The sequence below is a fragment of the Palaemon carinicauda genome, chromosome 9, assembly GCF_036898095.1.
Source record: "Palaemon carinicauda isolate YSFRI2023 chromosome 9, ASM3689809v2, whole genome shotgun sequence".
Lineage (NCBI taxonomy): Eukaryota > Metazoa > Arthropoda > Malacostraca > Decapoda > Palaemonidae > Palaemon > Palaemon carinicauda.
In genome coordinates this window covers 126,049,378-126,059,377 of record NC_090733.1, presented here as the reverse complement: position 1 = coordinate 126,059,377, position 10,000 = coordinate 126,049,378, and positions in this window count along the sequence as shown.

Here is a 10,000-nt window from a genome sequence, read left to right as displayed (position 1 = left end):
CTCTCTCTCTCTCTCTCTCTCACTTTCCCCCCTTTTATGAAAAATAGAATGTGCGCAAATGGTTTATCTTTACGGAGCGGAAATAACAACCATTTACTCTCCAGGTTCAGCGGATTTTGTTCTGTCTTTGTTATTGTTAAGTATATTTCTATATAACGTTTCTGGTTTTCCCTCTCTCTCTCCCTCTCTCTCTCTCTCTCTCTCTCTCTCTCTCTCACTGACACTCATGCTTACTCACACTGACTCTCTCTCTCTCTCTCTCTCTCTCTCTCTCTATAAACTGAATCCAGTTAATATTAAATTAGACTTTTTAATATCTCTCTATCTCTCTCTAAACTGAATTCAGTTAATATTAAATTAGACTTTATCATCTCTCTCTCTCTCTCTCTCTCTCTCTCTCTCTCATGCTTACTCAAATTGACACTCTCTCTTTCTCTCTCTCTCTCTAAACTGAGTCCAGTTAATATTAAATTAGACTTTTAAAATCTCTCTATCTCTCTCTAAACTGAATCCAGTTAATATTAAATTAACTTTATCATCTCTCTCTCTCTCTCTCTCTTCTCTCTCTCTCTCTCTCTCTCCCCCCCCCCCCCCACCCAACATACAATGTGAGGAACAAAACGTAAAAGGCAGAAATGCTTAAAAAGAAAAAAAAGAAAAAAAAAAGATGCCATGAAGCTCACGGGGGCTCAGCTCCCTTCAGCATTTTACCCAGAAAATCTTTGGGCCTTTAATATCTCTCCCACGGTCAATTCTGTTCCACGCCACGATTAACTAATATGCATTGAATTCTTCGGTCCCGGAGTGGATATTGGGTTAGACTTTGTTCGCCTCAAAAAAAAAAACAAACAGATACGATTGATGTAATGAAGTATTGAACCCAATCATAGAGAGTTAGTAAGGGGGGAGACATCAATGGATGAATTATTTCTGCGCATTTTGAATTCCCTTTTAAGCCTTTTGCTTTCAGAAATGCGACTGCAAATCGGGGATTCCCCCTTTTTTTGTCAATGAAAATAATCGATTGTAAAAAAAAAAGACAACAATTGACTTTGCTCTAATTTTTTTTTTTTTTTTTTTTTTTTTGCATAACAGAATTTAAATCAAACGTTTGTCAAGATTCGTCAAGGTCATCTCATTGAAATATGTGACAGTCACAATAATTATGAAATAATCCTCTAACGGGACAGGGACAGTCCGAAGACTTGGCGAAAACCCTTTATAATTGGTAACATCTCGTGGTTAGATCGTTATTTAACCTTGAGAGACAATGGCGTTGATCTAACAGATTTAGAGATAATAATAGTACTGATTATGATGATGGTGATGCGAGAAAAATTAATATATGGGATAAGACTCCTATGACATATTGACGCCAAAAAAAAATACGGATTGTACCTTAGTTAGTAATAATAATAATAATAATAATAATAATAATAATAATAATGCATGAAATAAAAAAGGTGCAACTAGAACGGGCACTCGGTAGAGAGCATACCTTCGCCTAAATCACGCTGTGTATAACAAGATAGGCAATTGAATTATGCACATTTTTAGCAGTAGATTCCTGCAAATCAGATAAAAATTGGCCACGATATGGCAAAATTCCCTTGTTTTTACCTTTTCATGACCTCGGCCTTGACTTTTGATCCAATCACTCAAAACATCTAACCAAATTGTTATTGGGCCATGGCCAACCATCCCACCAAATTTCGTGAGATTCGGTCAAATAGTTTTTGAGTAATGTAAATCACAAACACACATACAGACATGCAAAAAAAATAAATACACGCCGACTATCAAAACATATCCTTCTGATGAAGGTAATAATAATAGTTCTAATCATGATGATAGTGATATGAGGAAAATTAATATATGGGACAAGAAGCCTATGACATATTGTCGCCCAAAAATAAGGATCCATAGGAAATAAGAAAGGTGCAATAAATAATGGTAAAACGAGATTACCATTATTGCCACTAAATTTTTATCTCATCTGGACATGACATGAGCATTATTATTACCTTCATTATCATCATCAGCATCAGCATCTCCTACGCCTATTGACGCAAAGGGCATCGGTTAGATTTCGCCAGTCGTTTCTACCTTGAGCTTTTACATCAATACTTCTCCATTCATCATCTCCTACTTCACGCTTCATAGTCCTCAGCCATATAGGCCTGGGTCTTCCAACTCTTCTAGTGCCTTGTGGAGCCCATATCAAAATTTTGGTTAACTAATTATGATCACCATTGTTATCATTATCATCAAATAACGATGGACAAGATGAACCTTTCAAGTTTAAAAGCAGTTTCTCAAGATTATCGAAAAAATTTGAATATTTCAAAACTTCTGTTCTCCTGCTACTTGATCCACGGGTTCCGAAATGATCTCATATACCAGATTGACGGTACCCGTCAACAGGCTCCCTATTTTTTGCTGATACGGTAAGGTGTAAAAGTGCTCTAGTTTCTGTACAGTTTTCTAATGGAAATGAAAGGCGGTAATGCACCCACAAAAAAAAAAAAAAAAAAAAAAAAACGGGTAACAATAGAGACCATGAAAAAAAATAATTTTCTGACAGACTACGTACTAATTCTATTTTTACCTCCGCCAACGAATTTGAGAGGAGGTTATGTTTGTCTGTCTGTTTATTTGTTTGTTTTTGAACAACTTCCTGGGGCACAATTTTACGCATAGTGTAGCGAAATTTTCAAAGATTAATTGTTATGCTGAGACGTGGGAGCGATTTAATTTTGAAAATCTCAGGTCAGAGGTCAAGGTCGAGCAAAAGGTCGGGAAATAAGCTGCAGTGGCGAGGTCTGCGCTACACTGAGTGCCCCTCTGGTTCCAGCTGTTTTCTTAGAAAGTCCTTATGTTGTCAGACTAATGAGCGATGATAACGCACTTTCTTGGAACAAAATTCCATAGATTGCATAAGGAAATAAAATCTTAAATATACACCTGTTTTCGTGTTATTCCATCTCCTCCTAATCCTACTGACGCAAAGGGCCTCGGTTAGATTTCGCCAGTCGTCTCTATTTGGAGCTTTCAATTAAATACTTCTCCACTCATCATCATCTACTTCGCGCTTCTTAGTCCTCATCCATGTAGGCCCGGGCCTTCCAACTCTTCCAGTGCCTTATAAAGCCCAGTTAAACGTTTTTAAAATCTTCTAGTGTCTTGTGGAACCCAGTTAAACGTTTTCCAACTCTTCTAGTGCCTTATGAAGCCCAGTTAAACGTTTTCCAACTCTTCTAGAGCCTTGTGGAACCCAATTAAAAGTTTTCCAACTCTTTTAGTGCCTTATGAAGCTCAGTTAAACGTTTTCCAACTCTTCTAGTGGCTTGTGGAACAAAATTAAACGTTTTCAAACTTTTCTAGTGTCGTATAGAGCCCAGTTAAACGTTTTCCAACTCTTCTAGTGCCTTATGAAGCCCAGTTAAACGTTTTCCAACTCTTCTAGTGCCTTGTGGAACCCAATTAAAAGTTTTCCAACTCTTCTAGTGTCGTGTAGAGCCCCAGTTAAACGTTTTCCAACTCATCTAGTGCCTTATGAAGCTCAGTTAAACGTTTTCCAACTCTTTTTGTGCCTTGTGGAACCCAATTTAAACGTTTTCCAACTCTTCTAGTGTTTTGTAGAGCCCAGTTAAACGTTTTCCAACTCTTCTAGTGCCTTGTGGAACCCAATTAAAAGTTTTCCAACTCTTCTAGTGTTTTGTAGAGCCGAGTTAAACGTTTTCCAACTCTTCTAGTGCCTTATGAAGCTCAGTTAAACGTTTTCCAACTCTTCTAGTGCCTCGTGGAACCCAGTTAAACGTTTTTCCAACTCTCCTAGTGCCTTATAAAGCCCAGTTAAACGTTTTCCAACATTTCTAGTTTCCTTGTGGAAACCCAATTAAACGTTTCCCAAATCTTCTAGTGTCTTGTAGAGCCCAGTTAAACGTTTTCCAACTCTTCTAGTGCCTTATGAAGCCCAGTTAAACGTTTTTCAACTCTTCTAGAGCCTTGTGGAACCCAATTAAAAGTTTTCCAACTCTTTTAGTGCCTTATGAAGCTCAGTTAAACGTTTTCCAACTCTTCTAGTGCCTTGTGGAACCCAATTAAAACGTTTCCCAAATCTTCTAGTGTCTTGTAGAGCCCAGTTAAACGTTTTCCAACTCTTCTAGTGCCTTATGAAGCCCAGTTAAACGTTTTCCAACTCTTCTAGAGCCTTGTGGAACCAATTAAAAGTTTTCCAACTCTTTTAGTGCCTTATGAAGCTCAGTTAAACGTTTTCCAACTCTTCTAGTGCCTTGTGGGAACCCAATTAAACGTTTCCCAAATCTTCTAGTGTCTTGTAGAGCCCAGTTAAACGTTTTCCAACTCTTCTAGTGCCTTATGAAGCCCAGTTAAACGTTTTCCAACTCTTCTAGAGCCTTGTGGAACCCAATTAAAAGTTTTCCAACTCTTTTAGTGCCTTATGAAGCTCAGTTAAACGTTTTCCAACTCTTCTAGTGGCTTGTGGAACCCAATTAAACGTTTTCAAACTCTTCTAGTGTCGTATAGAGCCCAGTTAAACGTTTTCCAACTCTTCTAGTGCCTTATGAAGCCCAGTTAAACGTTTTCCAACTCTTCTAGTGCCTTGTGGAACCCAATTAAAAGTTTTCCAACTCTTTTAGTGCCTTATGAAGCTCAGTTAAACGTTTTCCAACTCTTCTAGTGGCTTGTGGAACCCAATTAAACGTTTTCAAACTCTTCTAGTGTCGTATAGAGCCCAGTTAAACGTTTTCCAACTCTTCTAGTGCCTTATGAAGCCCAGTTAAACGTTTTCCAACTCTTCTAGTGCCTTGTGGAACCCAATTAAACGTTTCCCAAATCTTCTAGTGTCTTGTAGAGCCCAGTTAAACGTTTTCCAACTCTTCTAGTGCCTTATGAAGCCCAGTTAAAAGTTTTCCAACTCTTCTAGTGCCTTGTGGAACCCAGTTAAACGTTTTCCAACTCTTCTAGTGCCTTATGAAGCCCAGTTAAACGTTTTCCAACTCTTCTAGTGCCTTATGAAGCCCAGTTAAACGTTTTCCAACTCTTCTAGTGCCTTGTGGAACCCAGTTAAACGTTTTCCAACTCTTCTAGTGCCTTATGAAGCCCAGTTAAACGTTTTCCAACTCTTCTAGTGCCTTGTGAACCCAGTTAAACGTTTTCCAACTCTTCTAGTGCCTTGTGGAACCCAGTTAAACGTTTTCCAACTCTTTTAGTGCCTTATGAAGCCCAGTTAAACGTTTTCCAACTCTTCTAGTGCCTTGTGGAACCCAATTAAAACGTTTTCCAACTCTTCTAGCGCCTTGTGGAGTCCAGTTAAACGTTTCCCCACCTTTTTAACGTAAAAAACAAATTCAAATTCTATTTACAAACAGTATGAAAAATTAAATTTGCAGAGATGTCGATTTTATCGTTATTTGAAAACAAAATAATTCACAATATTCGGGTAAATAAAAAAATAAAATCCCAATCACTACATTCGTTGATGAACAAATTCTCAATATTGTGTTTGAACTGATTAATGTTGTAAATTAACGTCACAAAGAACTTTGGTCATCAATATCGAAAAGACTAGAAATTAATGAGCAGATATAACCGAGCTGATAAGAAATCAAGGTCTTCGGGACAGACATACTTCAGGGTTGCCATGTTTTCTGAATAGAGAAAAAGGCCAACTTCTAATTAACCGCAGCTTTAAAAGGACAACCCAATAGTAGAAAAAGGTCATATATATAGTATTTAAGGCCTACCTTTTTTCATAATATTGCTTAAGGCCAACCAATTTTTAAAAAAGGCCAAATTTGAGGTTTTTGGCCTGAAAAAGGCCAACTATATAGTATTTAAGGTCCACCTTTTTCATATTACCAACGGCTAACCAATTAAAAAAAGCCAAATTTTAGGTTTTTGGACTGAAAAAAGGCCAAATATATAGTATTTAAGGTCTACCTTTTTTCGTTGATATTGCTTAAGGCCAACCAATTTTTTAAAAAAAAAGCCAAATTTTAGGTTTTTGGACTGAAAAAGGCCAAATATATAGTATATAAGGTCTACCTTTTTTCATGATATTGCTTAAGGCCAACCAATTTTTAAAAAAAAGGCCAAATTTGAGGTTTTTGGCCTGAAAAAGGCCAACCTGGCAACCCTGCCTGAAGTCTATATTTAACCCAAACATGAAGAATTCAGGAAGAGGAAAGCTCAGTGAATGATCGATCAGTTCTGCTAATCAAATAGACTTGCTTTAATCTCGGCAATGTTCAAAACGAATTAGATGTTTCATAACACCCTAATTGAAAACAACGTTTTGTTGGAGAAAAACAATTGATACATTTAGAGCTTATTCAAGTGAGATGATGATATGAGAGAGAGAGAGAGAGAGAGAGAGAGAGAGAGAGAGAGAGATTACGCATAATACATACTTAATACACACACACACACACACATATATATATATATATTATATATATATATATATATATATATATATTATATTTATTTATATATCCTTTCTGAGTAGGGATACCTTAACTTGGTGAAAGGGTTTGCACAACGCCAGGATCAGCGAAGTTTTACCAGTCACGGCCACCCATACTAGGTTGGTTTACTATGAGCGATCAAACGCAAAACTCCCCACCATCACCAATCCGTACTAGCTAGTGTGGTGATGAAAACTGACCAAAGCATAAACATGAATAAGGACATGGTCTGAGGCCTTTGTCCTGCAATGGACTAGAAACGGCTGCATTTGTTGTTCATATTAATACCAATGTACGCGACCCGTCAAAAATGTAGATTTATACACAGATTCAACCCTTACCACCCACTCCCCCTTTCATAACTACAACACGGCAGTTGGGGTTTCCAAGCTCCGGGGACCTTTTCTCACTAGGGTATGACTACCTCCTCTTCCCCAATCAGAGGGACGGAGAAAGATAGAGTAATAATACGACTGACAAGACTGTTTAGCGCGACCATAAAGAAGTATATATATATATATATATATATTTATATATATATATAATTCCAGACACTTACTCTTTATTACATAGGGGATATATATATATATATATATATAAGAGAGAGAGAGAGAGAGAGAGAGAGAGAGAGAGAGATGTGTATAATACCACCTCTATATTTTATGCCATATATATATATATATATAAGAGAGAGAGAGAGAGAGAGAGAGAGAGAGAGAGAGAGAGGGAGGTGTATAATACCACCTCTATATTTTATGCCATATATATATATATATATATATCCCTTATATATATATATATATATATCCCCTATATATATATTATATATATAAGAGAGAGAGAGAGAGAGAGAGAGAAGAGAGAGAGAGATGAGGGGACTCATTAGCGCAAGTTGAAATCACTACACCGATAAACGTGGATTATTCTAAAAAGCTCAGTCCCCTGCCTCGTGCAGCGCTCTCTCTCTCTCTCCTCTCTCTCTCTCTCTCTCTCTCCCCTCTCTCTCTCTCTCTCTCTCTCTCTCTCTCGTCTACGCAGTATTGATTATAATGAATTCATAAAGGGTCTTGTTACTATAACATTAACTGATTTAGTTTCAATTATAATTTTTATTTTCGGTAAAATGTCGTTAAACAGAATACAAGAATTACCTTTAATTACGTTCAAATAATTAAAATAAATTACGTAATTACATAATCCAAAATACAATTTCCGCGTCTCAAATATTAGAAATGAGAGAGAGAGAGAGAGAGAGAGAGAGGAGAGAGAGAGAGAGAGAGCACAGTCAAATTACAACTAATTGCTTCAATTAAATATATCAGAGAATGAAAAAATAACCTAAACACATATGAAATAAATTCTTAATCAGATTTATTTAACAAAGGTTTTCTAATAATCACACGTAAAACTTAAAAATCCCTATGAAAATGCCCTAGAAATGTATATATTTATGCCTCTAAACGCATATTCCTTGTGTTATACAATACCGATTAAAAAATTGACGAAATAAAAACGTCGATTACGTAATATGTTTAATTCTTTATGAACAACAATTTGTGATAAAGACAAAAAGTACTTAGGATAGGTCCTCGTTTATAATCAAATGAAAATTCAACTTCAGAATTTGTACTCAACCTTCAGGTGAAAAAATACAAGAATAAAAATAATAAGAAAACAAATTCAGGGACACAAATCTTTTTTTTTATTTTTTATTTATTTTTTTTTTATTTCAGAGGATGAAAAAAGGTAAAAATAGTTGCATGTAAATTATAATTTTCGTAGGGAAACTGGTTGCCAAACATCTCAAACTCTCTCTCCACTCAAGATATGACCAGGGAGGACCAGGTAACAGCTTTTTAAAGGTTTAAAGGCCGCTCATGAATGGCAGGGGCAAGGGACAGTGACATTGCCCTATCAAGCAAGACAATGCCATAGAGACTGACCATACACTCTTATGATCAGCGCCCAAGCCAACTCTCCATCCAAGCTAGGACCAAGGAGAGACAGGTAATGGCTGCTGATGACTCAGTAAGATAGACTTATAGGCTCCCCCAAACACCTCATCTTTAGCTCACAAGGATGGTGAGGTTGCAGCGACCAAAGAAACTAACGAGTCTGAGCGGGACTCGAACCCCAGTCTGGATTCACCAGTCATGGACATTACCACATTGGCCACCACAAACATTTAAGAGTCGAAGACATTAAACTTATATTATGAGCCCGGAAATATTTCGAGATTAGGAAGTCTCTACAATGATATCATGATTAGTAAAATCATTAGAACTTATAGTCTCCTCACTGATATAACAGGCCAGACTGTTATAATGAGAGTAAAATATTGCCTAAATCAATATGACGTCACTATACTGACATAATAAGCAACGGTTATAATGAGAATAAATTTTCACTAAATCACTACAAGGGTAAGTTGTCACATTAATATAATCAGGCACTCTGATACTATGAGAATTAAACTTATTCAATATTATTAAAACGTGAAATAGCCACATTGATATAATCAGCCATACTGATACTATGAGAAAGAAAATTGTCCGATATAATTAAAACTTGATTTCCACATTAATATAATCAGCCAGTCTGATACCATGAGAAAGAAACTTATTCACAATAATTGAAACGAGTAATTGGCACATTAACATAATCAGCCAGTCTGATACCATGAGAAAGAAACTTGTCCAAAATAATTGAAACGAGTAATTGGCACATTAACATAATCAGCCAGTCTGATACCATGAGAAAGAAACTTCTTCACAATAATTGAAACGAGTAATTGACACATCAACATAATCAGCCAGTCTGATAATATGAGAAAGAAACTTACTCAAAATAATTGAAACGAGTAATTGACACATCAACATAATCAGCCAGTCTGATACCATGAGACAGAAACTTATTCAAAATAATTGAAACGAGTAATTGACACATCAACATAATCAGCAGTCTGATACTATGAGAAAGAAACTTACTCAAAATAATTGAAACGAGTAATTGACACATCAACATAATCAGCCAGTCTGATACTATGAGAAAGAAACTTACTCAAAATAATTGAAAACGAGTAATTGACACATCAACATAATCAGCCAGTCTGATACCATGAGACAGAAACTTATTCAAAATAATTGAAACGAGTAATTGACACATCAACATAATCAGCCAGTCTGATACTATGAGAAAGAAACTTACTCAAAATAATTGAAACGAGTAATTGACACATTAACATAATCAGCCAGTCTGATACCATGAGAAAGAAACTTACTCAAAATAATTGAAACAAGTAATTGACACATTAACATAATCAGCCAGTCTGATACCATGAGAAAGAAACTTACTCAAAATAATTGAAACAAGTAATTGACACATTAACATAATCAGCCACTCTAATCAGCCTGTCTGATACCGTGAGAAAGAAACTTCTTCACAATAATTGAAACAAGTAATTGGCACATCAACATAATCAGCCAGTCTGATACCGTGAGAAAGAAACT